Source organism: Malaya genurostris, chromosome 2 (assembly GCF_030247185.1).
Source record: "Malaya genurostris strain Urasoe2022 chromosome 2, Malgen_1.1, whole genome shotgun sequence".
NCBI lineage: Eukaryota > Metazoa > Arthropoda > Insecta > Diptera > Culicidae > Malaya > Malaya genurostris.
The window spans coordinates 36,487,535-36,507,779 of record NC_080571.1 but is presented as its reverse complement, the minus strand read 5'-3'; positions in this window follow the sequence as shown (position 1 = coordinate 36,507,779).

The window sequence follows — 20,245 nt, the reverse complement described above, 5'->3', positions numbered from 1 at the left end:
TCTGTAAATATAGCTACACTGTAGCCGATACGTTGGTATTTATTCCACAGGGCGAAAATGACGAGAAGGATGATTCGGAAGGAAGAATAAGAAGCCAGTTGTCAGGTCTTGTCTTAGATTAAATTGAAGTGATATTAACATATGAATCGATCATGCAAATTTTTATCAGTGCACCTTAGCAATCATGGCGAGGTGTTCGTTTGCTTGTGGCTACTCTGTGGCACAGAATGGTGTTTTACCCAAAATTGGATAGAACCTTATAGCGGCCCTTACACGAGCATTAAAAATGTCATTTTAAATGATGACTAAGTAATGATGTATTTCAAATAGCGGCCCTTACACGAGCATTAAAAATGTCATTTTAAATGATGTTATTTAAATGATGTAATTCAAATTTGTTAGAAATTTCGTCATTAGTGCACCACTACACGTTCATTAAAATGATATTTTTTTTACTAATGACATTTTTAATGACTCGTGTAAGGGCCGCTAATTTGTTAGAAATCTCGTCTCGACCTCCCCGCCTGATGAGAGTATTCTCTGATGGCCATTTTTATGAAATGTATTTTTTTAATTATACAAAGTGAACACTTTCAATTCAGGATGTAAGTATTTAAATAATGTCATTGTCCTGCGATAGCTGCTCGCGCATCGACAAAATATTGATCATCATGGAGACCATGCTGAGATGTGGACCGCTACCGGCTACCGTACCGACATCTTAGTTTTTACTATTGCCCAGATCATATCACTAGCTTCTAAAGGGACTGTCGATGTTTGATTGAGGACCAGTCCTTGCCACTGTTGTGTTGATGTGTGCAATTCTCCATGCTGCGGTGGCGAGTGAATCGTTTTGTAACTAGCTACGACGCGTGGGTCAAAGTTAAATGCGCTCTCTAGAATAATCAGAGTTAGATGTAGCATCACTGTGATGTTTTATCGCATCGGACCAACCTTCTGCTTGTAAGGGAATTGACGTCCGCTGGTAGAGTGGAACAAGGGGTTATCATTGTCAGAACTAATAGGCTCAAATTTTGCAGGTCCCAGTAGGAAGTCTTAGAATTAATTTCGCATTTGATTTAGAAAGCATATAATAGCGAGAGTTGGTCAGATGATGTTGAGCAGATAATTCCAGTTGCATCTGCACTATGGTTTAGCATTACCGGCAAGCCAACGATAATGTCCGCTAGACACCCACTGTAGAAGAGTAGACCGGTTAAAGAAATAAAATAACTAAAACAAAACAATGTATTATCCTCATCCGAAAACAAAACGGTACAAATCTTTTCCGTGCACTAAATTGACAGAGCGAGATCTAGTTTCTCTCTCTTCCTTGTAGCAGTGAACTAGTTTCTACCTGAATTGAACGAGGAACAACTATTATGCCGATAGGGCAGCTTGCCTATAAAAAATTGTGTGTTTCAACTGGAACGGGCATTCTTGCGGATAATTTTGAAGCAATCAGCTACACGGCAGCATTATGGCGAGCTAAGAAGACAGCGGTTGTGATTCACGGAAATGCGACGATACGGGAAAGCAGCCAAAAAGGAAACGGCCGACGGAAACAAAGAGGGACCAAACCATCCAACAGCAGCATCTGGACAAAGAGGGCACGGCGATTCACGACAATGGCGCAATAGTGATTCCCAGAAAGTAAGTAATGGATGAAACAATGCTTTTCGTGTATCGGAACTATTAAAAAAAAGAACTATTGGAATTTGCTTATATGGAGCTTCGGTGGCTACAGACGAAGCTTGAAATTTGCTTAAAATATTGTGATGAAAAAAAAAAAATTTATCGAACTTCGATGGATAAAGGCGAAGTATCGACATAAGATGCAATTAAAAATGTTTCGAAATTTCCTAATGAAGAGTAGGAATGCATTGGCTTCGGTGGAAATAGACGAAGTTCCAATATTTTCTTGCTTATGATGCAATAGGAATATATTGATCAGATTGTGAGCATTTGTGGTTTGAAATATTAGGATCTCAGTTTGCACTTTTGGCAATTCTGGATGAAAAGATGAAATGCAAGTGCTTCGGTGGAAAAGACGAAGTTCCGCATGTAATTTTCAGCTCTTGAGAAAATAAAATATAAATATAAAAAAATTTTATCGGATATGCGTCCCAAAATATTGGAATCTGATGAGTTATTTTTATTTTTTTCTAGACAACACTCGAAAAAGCGATTACTACGAGAACTGAAGTCAGCTCTTGATAAAAATAACTCTCTCCGGGAGAGGCTTGAACAGCTATCTACAGACCCGATTTTGAATGACAATATTGAACCCTCCGGTTCCAGTACGGTTCGCGAAGATATGCATAACACAAGAGATGATTCTCTATTACTCTCTACAATGAGTAGTTGGACTTTGGGAACATTAAATATACCAGAGTGTGTACCGTCGGAAGGAGAGACAGAGGTTGACAAACGTGCTTTCGAATACTGGAAAGATATTTTCGTGTCATCCTTGCAACTTATAAATGCTCCCGATGAACATACTAAATACGGTCTGTTTAAAATTAAAGCGGGAACGAAGCTGAGAGAAATTTATAATACAACCTCTTCAACACCGCTAATGTCGGATGAGGCAACAGCACCATTTTCTAATGCAATAGATCGGCTTAATGAGTATTTCGGATCTCGATCGTATATTCTCGCTCAAAGAGGCAAATTGATGAACATGTGTCAGACATCATCAGAAAACAGTATCCAGTTTGTTCGACGAGTTGGTAGTGCAGCAAAATTATGTAATTACACTAACGATGAGGAAATGGAGGCGGTAGTGAGAGTTGTAACGAAAGGAGCACTTGATAGTCGAGTACGAGTCCTGGCTCATCGCAATTGGGTAAAACAAGGATCCATGAAAGATCTTATCGACTTAGTTCAAGATCGAGAATTAGAAAAGGCAAATGAGGAAGAATTCCGACGAAATCACGGGCATCAGGAAGTAAAGCATGTGGCAGCAATTTCGCAGGGGTATGATAGTTTTCGTTCAAAAACCGCGGGACACTGGAATTCAGGTGGAATCAGAGGTGCTCGAGGGGCAGGAAGAGCTCGAGGTAAAATAGGCCGACCATTCTCACGCAGTCATGGATTAGCTTCGGCTAATAATTGTTGGCGGTGCGGAAGTGTATACCATTATCCGAATCAGTGTCCTGTGATGCAGAAAGTATGTAGAATCTGTGGCAAAGTAGGCCACATCGCTCGTGTTTGTTCTTCTATGAAAAATCAGCCGTCACACGTAGCGTCATTGAAACGGAAATATGACTTCGATGATGAAACGACTGACAACAAAATTGAACAACAAGACAACCTCGAACCTTCAATTGAGGTACAAGAACAAAATGTTTCTTCTACATAAATTTGTTTCCTTTTAAATTATTATTTGAACAAATGAATTCAAGTTTCGTTAAAGTTTCATTTAATTTGATTGTTACACTGAATTTGAAATAAATATATACACATATAGAGATATTAAAAAAAAAATCGTTGTATTGATTACAGGTACAAATGTCGTGTCCAGATGAAGTTGGAAGTTTTGATGTAGCAAGCTTTGAACATACTAACATAAATCAAAAGACAGCCATTTATCAAAATAGTGCTTTTGTTATAGCTTGGGTCGCCGGTATACAAATAAAATTTCTTGTAGATTCTGGAGCTCAAGTAAATACAATAACCAAGAATTCATTCAAGAAGCTTTTATCAGAAGGTAAAGGCATTCATACTCTACGATACACGTCTGACAAGCAACTGAAGGCTTATGCCTCTGACGGCGAAATAGAAATAATCGCAAACTTTTCGGCAGAGTTGTTTATAACAGACGACAGACCGGTAATGATCGAAGAATTCTATGTAGTTAACGAATCATGTGCACTATTGGGATTCAGTACGGCTATAAGATATAGTATTTTAGCAGTGGGGCTCGATGTTCCAATAAGTCAAACGTACCCGAACCCATCATGGCCATGTGAATTGAGTATTGCCCGTTTTTCTCAAAGCAAGCTCACCATGACGCATGAGTTTCCGAAATTCAATGTGCCACCAGTACTATTAAGATACGATGAGAATATGCCTCCATCACGCAATGTATATACACACATTCCAACAGCGTTCAAGGAACTTACAAAGCAGAAGTTAGATGAATTGAAATCAGCCGGTATAATCGAAAGTGTGACAATCGACATGGACAGGTCGTTTTGTTCTTCCTTGCTCGTCGTTCCTAAGGGGAAGAATGACATACGCCTTGTTATAGATCTAAGAGGTCCGAATCGTTGTATATATCGAAATCCATTTAAAATGCCGACGTTTGAGTCCATATTAAGGTAGCGCTTCGCCGTGGTCAGGTCGAAGCGAGACAACTCACTGCTTCCTCTTGCTTTGTCGCCGAAATTTCACCCTAAATTGCAAATTTCTCCAATACTAACCCGATTCACGAAAAATCAAAAACATACAATTGTAGGTAAATGATTTTACTATGCATTTGGCGAAAAATATCAGTTGGAAAGCTTTTCTTTCGCGAGATTTCGTGCGAGTTTTGTTAAACATTTTGTTTTATTTTTTCCTTTTCTCGCTATAAACAACTCGCAAATGTAGGGATGTGCTACGTTTTCAACAAAGCGTCAAAGCTAGTAACGATGAAAATCATTACTGATTTCTCGTTCTATTGAAACATGAATAGTAATTATTTTACAAAGTAGTAACACTTACTTACATTTTCTACTCATTTATATTCAACGTTTACGCAGAGAGAACGGAAAACGAAAACAAAAGAAATGTTGTTAGCGTCTACCACATGTGGCATTTTGCACATCCCAATGCATGCGTTGACATTGTGTGCGTGCGAAAGAATAAGGAAAAACTCATTTATTTTTATAACTCGCACGAAATCTTTCGATAATAACGTTTATCAGGCACAATTTATATACGAATCGATAGAAAAATTAATTATCTAGAATCGTATGTTCTTGGAATTTCCGTTTTCTTTCCCGTTTTCTCACAATTTTGGGTAAAGTGCGTGAAACCCCGGGATAGGCAGCGAACTCCCGTGACCACGGCGAAGCGCTACCTTAATGGAACTTCATGGGGCACAGTGGTTTTCTACCATCGATCTATCCAATGCATTCTTCCATGTAGAGTTGAGTGAAAGTTCTCGAAACTTAACAAACTTTTTTGCTGGAGACGCAATTTATCGGTATACACGACTTCCATTTGGTCTGTGTAATGCCCCAGATATTTTCCAAGAGATATTACAAACAGTAGTTCTTACTGGATGTGAAGGCGCTGTGAATTATCTAGACGATATTTTAGTCACAGGTAGAACTAAAATTGAACACGATGAAAATCTGGCCAAAGTTATGAGCTGTTTGGAAAATCACAATGTTAAGATCAATATGGAAAAATGTTCGTTCGGGAAACAATCTGCTGTTTTCTTAGGGTTCACTATATCTTCAGAAGGATGGAAAATTGCAGATGATAAGATTACAGCAATTAAGAATTTTAGAAGCCCAGAAACAATCGCTGAAGTAAAAAAGGCGGGTGGGTAATGTCAGAGACATAACTGGATGTCGTGAATACGAAAACAACTGACATGTTCCTTAACACTTCCGAATATCAATTGTATGAATTATGCACGGTTTCCCCTTTTCACATTTTTCGCAAAACAAAGAAAGCTTCACTTGATCTCGATTACTGTGAATTTCACACAGCGAAAAGTGCACAAATCTAAGCAAACTGTTCTTGATTTGCAGTAATCTGAGGATATTTCCCTACGATTTGCGAACAACAAATCCTAATAGTTCTTTAGAAAAATTTTAGAGCCATTAGAACGGCTGATATTGTGTAATGCTCTCCACCGTTGTTTTTTTCCCAATGCTAATGACTGGCAGCTGTGACGTAATCGCTCTTGTCGAAAGCGAAACTAGCTGTGCAGACGACACAAAACACATCTGCTCGCAGTGGCGATTGAATCCAAACTGATTGAATTTTTGTTAAGAGATTTCCTTTTATGTGATTTCGTTTGTAGCTTTCTCACTAATGGGCGGTCCTAACGGCTATAAAAATAGCCGCATTCAGAATTTTAATGTCGATTATTTCATTTCGGATTTGCATAATTTATTGAAAGAAACTATCAATATGCTGAAGGGACTCGTTTCTAGTATTCAGAAAGGTCAAATTGCGTAATTCTCTACGACATTAAACTCTAAAACATTTTTTGCAGAAAAAGGCTTCACTTGATCTCGATTACTGTGAATTTCACACAGCGAAAAGTGCACAAATCTAAGCAAACTGTTCTTGATTTGCCGTAAACTGAGGATATTTCCCTACGATTTGCGAACAACAAATCCTAATAGTTCTTTAGAAAAATTTTAGAGCCATTAGAAGTGCTGATATTGTGCAATGCTCTCCACCGTTATTTTTTTCCCAATGCTAATGACTGGCAGCTGTGACGTAATCGCTCTTGTCGAAAGCGTGCAGACGACACAAAACACATCTGCTCGCAGTGGCGATTGAATCCAAACTGATTGAATTTTTGTTAAGAGATTTCCTTTTATGTGATTTCGTTTGTAGCTTTCTCACTAATGGGCGGTCCTAACGGCTATAAAAATAGCCGCATTCAGAATTTTAATGTCGATTATTTCATTTCGGATTTGCATAATTTATTGAAAGAAACTATCAATATGCTGAAGGGACTCGTTTCTAGCATTCAGAAAGGTCAAATTGCGTAATTCTCTACGACATTAAACTCTAAAACATTTTTTGCAGAAAAAGGCTTCACTTGATCTCGATTACTGTGAATTTCACACAGCGAAAAGTCCACAAATCTAAGCAAACTGTTCTTGATTTGCCGTAAACTGAGGATATTTCCCTACGATTTGCGAACAACAAATCCTAATAGTTCTTTAGAAAAATTTTAGAGCCATTAGAACGGCTGATATTGTGCAATGCTCTCCACCGTTGTTTTTTTTTCCAATGCTAATGACTGGCAGCTGTGACGTAATCGCTCTTGTCGAAAGCGTGCAGACGACACAAAACACATCTGCTCGCAGTGGCGATTGAATCCAAACTGATTGAATTTTTGTTAAGAGATTTCCTTTTATGTGATTTCGTTTGTAGCTTTTTCACTAATGGGCGGTCCTAACGGCTATAAAAATAGCCGCATACAGAATTTTATTGTCGATTATTTCATTTCGAATTTGCATAATTTATTGAAAGAAACTATCAATATGCTGTAGGGATTCGTTTCTAGCATTCACAAGGACCAAATTGAGGAACTCACTGCGATATTCACCACTTTTCGGAACATTTTTCCCGGACGATTTGTTGTACAGCAGCAGATATTTTGTTTTCTTCCTTAGAACGCCTTCTGACATGGTGTTGACATGGAGCAAATGAGACAGGTTTTTCAATAGTGTACTATTGAAATACTTCAATGCTTTTGCTATACACGTTTAAATTGAAAAATTTCGATTCTATTGGTAGTTAGATTATATAAATCCTTTCACAGATCACTGAGCTATGAGCTTTAAAAATACGAGAAAGGCAAACGCGCCTTATGAATTATCCTTTTTGATACTCGTTTATACCAAACATTTCAGAAAAGTTTAATTTTGAATTATTTGAGACTATGTCACAAAACTGAAAATTTTATCATAAAATTGTGATCATATTTCCATGTCGGCATGTCGCAAGAATTATGTTGATTCATTAGATACAACAATAGATATTCACGATCAAAAACTTATCACTCTCTCAGAGGGTAAATTTTGAAAAGGCACCCCATAGTAAAGTAAGTCGTATTCACGACAAAAGTTTTTTGGGATTGATCAACTTTGTGGAGCGTTTCATTCATCATCGTGCGGATAGAACGCGTAGACTTCGAGAATTAGCCAAAGCAGAACGATTTTATTGGAGCAATGATTTAGAAGAAGAATTTGAGTATCTCAAGAACGAAGGATGGAGAGTGATCACAACATTGGGATATTTCAACAGAGAAGATAAAACAGAATTGTACGTTGATGCTTCACCTTATGGATTGGGTGCGGTATTAGTACAATATGACACTAATATGAAACCTAGAGTAATCGGTTGTGCTTCAAAAACTCTTTCGCTTACGGAACAAAAGTACCCACAAACCCAAAGAGAGGCTTTAGCAATGGTATGGGGAGTCGAACGCTTCACGATGTATTTAATGAGCTTAGATTTTACGATACGCACCGATGCTGAGTCGAATGAATTCATCTTCGGAGGACTTCACAGGATTGGAAAGAGAGCGGTGTCTAGAGCAGAGGCTTGGGCACTGCGTTTGCAACCCTACCGGTTCGACATAAAGCGGGTATCCAGCGAAACTAATATTGCGGATGCGCTTTCTAGACTTATGAAACAATCTCAATCAGCAGAATCGTATGATGAAACAAACGAAAAGCATTTGCTATATTTTTTGGATGGAGGCGCATTGCAAATCTCATTAAATGATATTGAAGAACATTCTCAGGGCGACGGGGAATTAAACAAAGTAAGGTTATCAGTTGAAACTGGTAAATGGGATAGTGGATTACGTCGTTATGAATGTTTAGCGAAAGAGCTCCACGTATTTGGAGAGCTAGTATTCAAAAATAATCAAATTATTCTCCCTGTCTCTTTGCGCCAGAAGGCTATTAGTTCAGCTCATCAAGGTCATGTGGGAATAGCATCCACAAAAAAAAGGCGGGTGGGTAATGTCAGAGACATAACTGGATGTCGTGAATACGAAAACAACTGACATGTTCCTTAACACTTCCGAATATCAATTGTATGAATTATGCACGGTTTCCCCTTTTCACATTTTTCGCAAAACAAAGAAAGCTTCACTTGATCTCGATTACTGTGAATTTCACACAGCGAAAAGTGCACAAATCTAAGCAAACTGTTCTTGATTTGCAGTAATCTGAGAATATTTCCCTACGATTTGCGAACAACAAATCCTAATAGTTCTTTAGAAAAATTTTAGAGCCATTAGAACGGCTGATATTGTGTAATGCTCTCCACCGTTGTTTTTTTCCCAATGCTAATGACTGGCAGCTGTGACGTAATCGCTCTTGTCGAAAGCGAAACTAGCTGTGCAGACGACACAAAACACATCTGCTCGCAGTGGCGATTGAATCCAAACTGATTGAATTTTTGTTAAGAGATTTCCTTTTATGTGATTTCGTTTGTAGCTTTCTCACTAATGGGCGGTCCTAACGGCTATAAAAATAGCCGCATTCAGAATTTTAATGTCGATTATTTCATTTCGGATTTGCATAATTTATTGAAAGAAACTATCAATATGCTGAAGGGACTCGTTTCTAGTATTCAGAAAGGTCAAATTGCGTAATTCTCTACGACATTAAACTCTAAAACATTTTTTGCAGAAAAAGGCTTCACTTGATCTCGATTACTGTGAATTTCACACAGCGAAAAGTGCACAAATCTAAGCAAACTGTTCTTGATTTGCCGTAAACTGAGGATATTTCCCTACGATTTGCGAACAACAAATCCTAATAGTTCTTTAGAAAAATTTTAGAGCCATTAGAAGTGCTGATATTGTGCAATGCTCTCCACCGTTATTTTTTTCCCAATGCTAATGACTGGCAGCTGTGACGTAATCGCTCTTGTCGAAAGCGTGCAGACGACACAAAACACATCTGCTCGCAGTGGCGATTGAATCCAAACTGATTGAATTTTTGTTAAGAGATTTCCTTTTATGTGATTTCGTTTGTAGCTTTCTCACTAATGGGCGGTCCTAACGGCTATAAAAATAGCCGCATTCAGAATTTTAATGTCGATTATTTCATTTCGGATTTGCATAATTTATTGAAAGAAACTATCAATATGCTGAAGGGACTCGTTTCTAGCATTCAGAAAGGTCAAATTGCGTAATTCTCTACGACATTAAACTCTAAAACATTTTTTGCAGAAAAAGGCTTCACTTGATCTCGATTACTGTGAATTTCACACAGCGAAAAGTCCACAAATCTAAGCAAACTGTTCTTGATTTGCCGTAAACTGAGGATATTTCCCTACGATTTGCGAACAACAAATCCTAATAGTTCTTTAGAAAAATTTTAGAGCCATTAGAACGGCTGATATTGTGCAATGCTCTCCACCGTTGTTTTTTTTTCCAATGCTAATGACTGGCAGCTGTGACGTAATCGCTCTTGTCGAAAGCGTGCAGACGACACAAAACACATCTGCTCGCAGTGGCGATTGAATCCAAACTGATTGAATTTTTGTTAAGAGATTTCCTTTTATGTGATTTCGTTTGTAGCTTTTTCACTAATGGGCGGTCCTAACGGCTATAAAAATAGCCGCATACAGAATTTTATTGTCGATTATTTCATTTCGAATTTGCATAATTTATTGAAAGAAACTATCAATATGCTGTAGGGATTCGTTTCTAGCATTCACAAGGACCAAATTGAGGAACTCACTGCGATATTCACCACTTTTCGGAACATTTTTCCCGGACGATTTGTTGTACAGCAGCAGATATTTTGTTTTCTTCCTTAGAACGCCTTCTGACATGGTGTTGACATGGAGCAAATGAGACAGGTTTTTCAATAGTGTACTATTGAAATACTTCAATGCTTTTGCTATACACGTTTAAATTGAAAAATTTCGATTCTATTGGTAGTTAGATTATATAAATCCTTTCACAGATCACTGAGCTATGAGCTTTAAAAATACGAGAAAGGCAAACGCGCCTTATGAATTATCCTTTTTGATACTCGTTTATACCAAACATTTCAGAAAAGTTTAATTTTGAATTATTTGAGACTATGTCACAAAACTGAAAATTTTATCATAAAATTGTGATCATATTTCCATGTCGGCATGTCGCAAGAATTATGTTGATTCATTAGATACAACAATAGATATTCACGATCAAAAACTTATCACTCTCTCAGAGGGTAAATTTTGAAAAGGCACCCCATAGTAAAGTAAGTCGTATTCACGACAAAAATGGGTTGTATAGAGGTACAGTAAAGTAAATTCCGCATAATTCTTTAGGAGTATTATTATGGTTTTAAGAAGAACCGAACAGAAGTCTGGAATAGAGAACTGGACCCTGAGTTCAAGACCTAAATTTAGATCCAATAACAGACTCAGAATCCAGTTTCAGTCGCTGCTGGTTCTCGCCTTGATGGCCAGCAAGCGAATGCGAGATGCGACCGGAGCGTTTGAGGTTTTAACCACGCAGAAGGTGCATTCTCCGTCGCTGCTGGTTAACTCCCGCTGCTGTTGCTGGTTAAGGTCCTCTCGCCTCGATGGCCAGCAAGCGAATGAGAGATGCGACCTGAGCGTTTGAGGTTTTAACCACGCAGAAAGTGCATTCTCCTTCGCTGCTGGTTGATGATTCCTGTCCCACGACGTCTGCTTCCATCGAAACCACGAAAAGAAATGATCGATTTTCGATCACGGTTCCCCTTTTATACGCATTCAGTTGAAGATATGTGCCTGACTACCTCAAAATCGTCGTCCTTGCGCGAAAAACCCAAGCGAAAGTAAAGAGTTTTCCGCGTTGTTTTCAAATTTTAAGAAAACTTAATTTTTGACTTGTTTGTGGTTATCGCACACTGTTCAAAATATTATCCTGAATTCCTGATCATATTTTTGATGAAATGGTGAAAGAATTATGTTGCTACCATTAATACAAGTCGAGATATTCACGATTAAGTTCTGCCCATTCTTCCATATGGCTAATTTTGAAAAGGCGCCCCATAGTAAAGTAAGTCGTATTGACGACAAAAATTTTGCGAGAATATTTTTGGTGGCCAGGAATGTCGAAAGATGTTGAAACCCTTATAAATAATTGCGAAACTTGTATACGGCTATCTAGAAAAAATCCACCCATTCCACTAAGCAGCCGTGAATTACCCAACGGACCATGGGAAATTCTTCAAGTTGATTTTTTTACAGACAATACATTTGGTCATGGAGAATTCATGGTTATCGTTGATGTATACTCTCGTTTTCTACATGTTGTCGAAATGCATAGTATGGATTCAGAAGCAACAAATAAAGCCCTAGGTAGAGTGTTTTCCTTGTGGGGCAACCCCATGATCATTCAAACCGACAATGGTCCACCTTTTCAAAGCAACAGCTTTGTGCAATTTTGGGAGGATAAGGGTATAAAAATCCGGAAATCAATTCCATTAAGCCCGCAATCAAATGGGGCAGTGGAAAGACAAAACGAAGGTATCAAAAAAGCTCTCGCAGCATCTAAATTGGATAAAGTCAATTGGAAGTATGCCCTGGAGCAATACGTTCACATTCACAACAAAGTTAGGCCTCTGTCGAGACTTGGAGTTACGCCTTTCGAGTTATTAGTGGGATGGAAATTTAGAGGAACCTTCCCTTGTCTCTGGACAGCCAATTCAAATATCGATCATGAAGATGTAAAAGAGAGAGACGCATTTTCCAAACTTGAAAGCAAACAATACGCGGATACAAGATGAGGAGCAAAATATTCAGATTTGAAAGTTGGAGACAGAGTATTCTTGACGCAGTCGAAACGGTTTAAGTCAGACCCCACATACGGTTCTGAAAAATACACTGTTGTAGCTCGGGATGGAGCTAAACTGGTAGTTCGTAGCGATCGCGGCGTTCTATACTCACGGAATGTGTCAGATGCAAAAAAAATTACGGAGTCAAACAACACAATGACTCTTGATGAAACAGGTAGCAGTTCTTCCGAAAATAGTGTTATGATGAGTAATGCACAAACAGTTTGTGAACGAAATGATGTCCAAGAACTGAGACCACAAAGACAGCACCGAAAACCAAAAAAATTCGATAACATGTTATTATATCATATTTTTGAGTAGAGTAGGGGAGGAATGAGATGTAGAAGAGTAGACCGGTTAAAGAAATAAAATAACTAAAACAAAACAATGTCTTATCCTCATCCGAAAACAAAACGGTACAAATCTTTTCCGTGCACTAAATTGACAGAGCGAGATCTACACTCAAATAAAAATTCACGTTCGATTCACTTGAAAAATCACGTAGAATGGTTTCAAATGTCAAATTGAATATATTACGTGACGAAAATGAATGTTATACGAACATCCCCTAAAATGAATAGAGTCATCACACAAAGTTTACGTGAATTGACCAAACGTCAAACAATCTACGTGAATTTCCAGTGTGAAAAACTCGATTTTGAAAATGGCGAGCAGCGGCCCTCGAAGTGTAAGTAGTGTAAATATTTGCGAGAAAAGTTATTTAATTACAATTTTTTACTCCATCGACCGGATCATTCAAGCATGAAAGTTTCCATGTGTTCAACTGGACCGAGTGCCTGCGTGAGTCCGGAAGTTTACCCGTTCCTGCCGAATGCTTCAAACAGGCCGTCGGTATGAAGCTAGAGACACTGGAACCATGTAATGCGACTTCAACCTGCATCGGTAGTGTTGTGGGAGTTCTTGGATCTCGACTTCGGCTTCGGTTGGATGGCAGTGACAACTTTAACGATTTCTGGAAGCTTGTCGATTTGAAATACCACGACGTTATTAGTTGCTTTTTAAGTCATTGGAATTATATGACAATTTTCTGAAATAAATATTTTATATTTCATGACATTTTTCATTTCATAGATTTATACTAAAATCTGGAATCTCCCTTTTGACTTCAACCAATATATAAAATAGTGATTTTCTGGTATCTAAATTTGGTATGAACTGATAGATAAATGTGATATGAACAGTACATTACATTTTACCTATGAAACACGTAACTTTTACTGGATTATGCATTAAACAGCTTTTAAATGCCAGTCCATTAAAACCTACGTGAAAAGTAGGGTGGAAAATATTCACATAACTTTTCACGTAACTATAATATGATTTTGAGTGTAGTTTCTCTCTCTTCCTTGTAGAAGTGAACTAGTTTCTACCTGAATTGAACGAGGAACAACTATTATGCCGATAGGGCAGCTTGCCTATAAAAAATTGTGTGTTTCAACTGGAACGGGCATTCTTGCGGATAATTTTGAAGCAACAGCATTTAGCTGGAAACCATCAATTGGACCTGAGAGGACAACAGCAACACTTGGGATCAGCTACACGGCAGCATTATGGCGAGCTACGAAGACAGCGGTTGTGATTCACGGAAATGCGACGATACGGGAAAGCAGCCAAAAAGGAAACGGCCGACGGAAACAAAGAGGGACCAAACCATCCAACAGCAGCATCTGGACAAAGAGGGCACGGCGATTCACGACACCCACCAGTGTACTCCAAGGCGATATTCGATTATTCTCCATCGGATTCGGATCTGAGAAGTAAAAATGGGTCACCGTTTCCCAGCTTCCCAGCTCCCAGTTCCAAACGAGCAAACGACCTGTCAATTCAATGTAAAGCTAATGGAATGTTTTGAATTGTTGCCAAAATTACGGATGAGATGTCGTCACTCTGGTTATAGGCACTCTACTTCATATGACAACATTGGACACTAAGGTAACTGTTATTTGAAATCAACAATTGTTGGCCTTTGTTGCCAGTTTCAATAAATTTTGAAGCGATTTCATTTTGACATTACCAGTTACTGAGGGGTAGTTAAATTTGCGATACAGTTTTGATAGACGAGTGGCAGGTCGTGTCGTCGATTACACGTTCATTAAAATGATATTAATTTTTAGTAATGACATTTTTAATGACTCGTGTAAGGGCCGCTTATCAAACTGATTGATATCTCGGTTGATTTTTCAATAGGGCGTATAAGCAAGTGACAGTTTCTCTTTAATCACTCTCTCTTTCGATTATTGTGATGTGATTAAAAAGATTTTCTTTGATATCACTGTTCTGTTTAAAAGTCGAAAGTTTCGTGTAATTAATAGAAGAGAAAGTAAACAAAGAGAAACTGTCACTTCAATATACGCCCTTTTGAAAAATTAACCGAGATATGATGTCTGTTGAATATGTCACTAACTATAAGTGACATTCGTCGTACATCGGCCAAAATTTTTTAATACAACTACTCAATTTTTTGGAAGGTATGATTTTTGCAAAATTGGGTACCAGTTACTCCATTACTGCAAAAACCATACCTACCCAAAAATTGAATATTTGAATAAAGAAAAAGTTCACCGATGTGCGAAGGATGTAACTTAAATTTTTTTTCAAAAGAGGGCGAAACTCACATTGACAGCAAATTGAGAAAACCATCAATGTTTTTTTTTTTTAAATTTGGTTTCCTTTCCTTTCTATACTCTCTGATCAATATTTTTGGCTCTTTGATTCTATTTCGCTGAATTAAGCAGTGTTCATACGACGACACGACCAGGCACTCCGAAGGAAAATCGGAATAAAATGTGTTCGTGAGCGATTTACCACCAGTTATCGCAAATATAGCGACCCCTTGTTGATGATAAAAATGAAATTCTTAAGCAACACTGTTCTGGTGCTACAACATAGTTACCAAGGTACTCTAGAAATAAAAATAAACAAGTAAATTGAGAAAGTTCGTCTGAATTCGAATATCGCAAGATTGCTTCTGTGAAGTTTTAAAGATTATTTAAAATATTTCTCACAGATTTATAATTTCAGTTTGACCAGATGGTGGTGTTTTGGAAGAGCCTACAAGCTTTTGAATTTAGTAAGCTTTCAAATATGAATCTTCAGAAAATATACGAAATCTAGCTGTGTATATACCCGATTTCGCTGCGAACTTCACTATCAATATATTCGAAAATTTGACGAAGTTACCAGTTAATTGTTTCCTGATAAGAGATGAAGAGAGCGTGTATAAAACAGCCCAAGAATACGGCCGGTTACTCACTCAAATTGTTATCTGTCCATAGAATAAATATCGATTGTACTATGACACGACCGACCGCAGTAAAATGCCTATTCATTTATTTTTCAATAAACTAAAAATAGTTGTTGCAAAGGTATTTTACTTTACATCTCGTTCATGGATGTTCTGTTTGTACAAGTACCGAGTGTTTGAATACGGGTGGATTATCTTAAGTATGACTTGCATAACTTTTAATTCTGTCATATCAAAAATACTTCTTCACTAAGAATCTTGGTGAAGTTAATCTAAGTCGTCTTAATCGTTTTAATTTTTCGTCATATTTTCCCTGTATGAGTTTTTATTGATATTTTGTAGAATTGGCTAATAAGCTAACCATTTAAATTAAACCCATTGGCATATGAGCTAACCATTTAATTTAAACCCATAATACATTTATAATTGCAATTTCGTATTCTTCCTTTGCGACATACAATAGAACCGTGGTGAAATACTAATTGATTTGTTTTGTTCTATTCAATTTTTTCAATTGAACAACAAACGTAACCAAGGATATTGTTATTCTAGAATCAACAGTTTATCAACCTGGGTTGCCAGTTCCAAACATATTTACCAAGATCTCATTTTGACATTACGAGTTACTGAGGGGTAGTTAAATTTACGATACAGTTTTGAAAGCGAGTGGCAGGTCGTGTCGTCGGTTCATATCTTTCTACATAAAACTAGTATTACATTTATAATAAATTATAAACATCATTTTAACAATATATCTAGCTCTCACATTTCCTGAACGAATCATTGGTAACATCCTTTTTTGCAAGCATGGCACCCTCAGCAGCACTACGTACCCTTACAATTGACATGATATGTTCAATGTGATGCCGTGCGATGGCGTTGTTGAACAGAAGATTGATTTCGCTCCAAGCTGACAGGGTCTGATTAAATACAACTAAATTGTAACAGGTTTGGATTGTATATAGATTGCAAAATGATATGAAAATACTTTGACTTTTTAATCTTCTGTTTCGGATTGAAAATATTTATGATTTACTGAATGATGTTGAATCAGACAAAAAATCATTTTTACAATCATATACTGTGCACATCAAAATAAAAAAAAAACGTAGCTTAACATATTGTTGACAACCATTCATAGCAGGGAGTTCATGTTTCTATTTTCCTTGTACATCCACTGAATAAATCAACAAAATAGGAGTTTCACCCTTTGATATTTTTTTTACTTCAATTGAATTATGAAATTACGCTCTCGTACATTTTTTGTGAAAATGGTTAGTTTTCGGTATTAAGACAAATCTGTTGGTGTTTTTTTAAAAAAGGAAGGAGAAAACCGATTTGCTCAACTTTGTAAGATTCGCCCTTCTTCGGAAAACAAAAATCAAAATAACACCACAGACAAACAGACATGACAGTATGAGTAAATTCTTATAAAAATATTTTTTCGTGATGCACTAGTTCGAACTATTTACTATCGGTACACCTTTTATGTTATGTAAACGTTTTTTACCTTTCTCATATAGAAAGGTTATGCAATCACTTGAAAAACCGACTAGTGAAAATTGGCCCGGAGGGCCAAGTGTCATATACCATTCGAATCAGTTCGTCGAGCTGAGCAATGTCTGTGTGTGTGTATGTGTCAAATAATCTCACTAGGTTTTCTCGGAGATGGCTGAACCGATTTTGACAAACTTAGATTCAAATGAAAGGTCTTTCGGTCCCATACGGAATTCCTGAATTTCATTCGGATCCGACTTCCGGTTCCGAAGTTATATGGTAAAGTGTGTTCAATATTGTACACCGTCACTTAAACCGGCGAAACAAAAAACGTAAAAAATTTCCTAAACTGGTCTCAAAACTATTCAAATCGATAGATATTATCTATAGGCAACTAAACAAACCGATTTCGGCTATCCTGGTTCCCGGTATCCGGTTCCGGAAGTTCCGGAAATAGTGGTCATATATACCAAAATGGATCTCACTCACTTTTCTCAGCGGTGGTTTGACCGATTTCCACAAACTTAGATTCAAATGAAAGGTCTTTCGGTCCCATACGGAATTCCTGAACTTCATCCGGATCCGACTTCCGGTTCCGAAGTTATAGGGTAAAGTGTGTTCAATATTGTACACCGTCACTTAAACCGGCGAAACAAAAAACGTAAAAAATTTCCTAAACTGGTCTCAAAACTACACAAATCGATAGTCATTATCTATAGGCAACTAAACAAACCAATTTCGGCTATGCTGGTTCCCAGTATCCGGTTCCGGAAGTACAAATAGAATACCACAGTATTATATGTACATGAGAAAGGCATCATTACACCACTAGGTGGATTAAAACAGGTTTTTACTAGTTGGCTTCCCCTCGTTTGTCAACACCGATCAGCTGCTTGCTGGGATGCCTGATTTCATCATAATATTTGAAAATGAATCGTCACAATAAATTATTGGATTACGTTGATAATATATTTAACTTTTTCGCGATGTTGGAAGGTAACAATTAATTTTTGTTGGTAGTTTTCATCCGAAATGAAGTGGCGGCAGACCAGAAACAGGTAAATATTGTAACAAAACGGGTTCGATTTTGTATTGCGTTGCAGGATGAGAAGTAGGCACAATTCTGTATATAGTTTTGGCAATATATATTAAATCTGTATCCTGCATGAAATTCGTATGGACGTATACAAATCAATACATTACAAGTACACTGATAAAAATTTGTACGATAGATTCATATGTAAACAGCACTTCAATTTAATGAGCTTTTTATTTCAATACATAACCAAAGCCATTTGTTTCAAGATTTCATGTGCAAATTTACTAAGACGCAAGATCAGATTATTTTCCATTTAGCATTGATGTGTTTTTCCTTTGGATGTGATGTGTTTTGCTATTGAATTGAACTACATGTGTGAAACACTTCATTTTCAAGTGGAAATGAATACAGCACAAATGTATGTGCAAAACACTTGATTCGGTCAACTGTGTTTCAATTGAAATCTATATGAAAAACAATGTGACATTCATATGAAATACATATAGAATCTGGAGGTAACGATATATCTTTTCGTTTTTATGTGCATTTTAAATAAATGTAACATGATTTCCACTAAATATCAACAGGTTTTACATGCATTTTATGAGTTGAGTGTTTATTTTCATGAATTTCATGTGTTCCACAAATAGTGATAGTTCAAATGCTTTGCACATGATGCTAGCGTGCAAATTATTTTCAGTGTAATTCTGTATGAATGGCAACCACAGACTAACAGACATGACAGTATGAGTAAATTCTTATAAAAATTATTTTTCGTGATGCACTAGTTCCACCTATATTGTACTGCGCGAACTATTTACTATTTGTACACCCCTTGTGTTATGTAAAACTTTTTTTACTAGTTGGTTTCCCCTCGTTTGTCAACACCGATCAGCTGCTCGCAGGGATGCCTGATTTTATCAAAATATTTGAAAATGAATCGTCACAATAAATTATTGAATTACATTGATAATATATTTAACTTTTTCGCGATGTTGGAAGGTAACCATTTATTCGACTCAAAGTTGTTCATCTAGACTATTTTTTATTGTGTTGGTAGTTTTCACCCGAAATTAAGTGGCGGCAGACCAGAAGCAAGTAAATATTGTAACAAAACGAGTTCGATTTTGTATTGCGTGGGAGGATGATAAGTAGGCACAATATGTATATAGTTTAGGCAATATGTATTAAATCTGTATCCTGCATGAAATTCGCATGGACGTATACAAATCAATACATTACAGGTAATTCTGTATGAATGGCAACTCTGTTGGAAAATGAAAAAAATAAACACAGTCTAGATGACAGACAGGATGTTTTTGATAGGGTAACGTGGCGCCATCATGACACATGTGAGTACTGTCCCAAATAAAGGAATATTCGAAATGACCGTTAAAATGATTGAAGAATCTAATTTGAGTGTCCTGTCTGTTAGTCTGTGTGGCAACTCTGTTGGTAAATGAAAAAATAAACCCAGTCTAGATGCCAGACAGGATGTTTTTGATAGGGTAACGTGGCGCCATCATGACATATGCGAGTATTGTCCCAACAAAAAGAATATTCGAAATAACCGTTAAAATGATTGAAGAATCTAATTTGAGTGTCCTGTCTGTTAGTCTGTGATAATAATAATATTTGATTCCAAGTGAAATGAAATTCAGATGGAAATGAAATATATTTGAATTCAAAGTACAATATATTTGAGTTAAATGTTTCTTATATTTATTTTTAATAATAATTTGCTTTGCTTTAAATATCAAATGTATTTGGATCAAAGGAAAATGAAAATAAGCGCTGATTCAAAATATCTTTGAATTCAATGTGTAATATATTGAAATTTAAAATAAATTTTTCTGCGTGAAATTTATATTCAAGATAATGTGTCTTGTTCTCGAATGATATAAAAACAAAAAATCG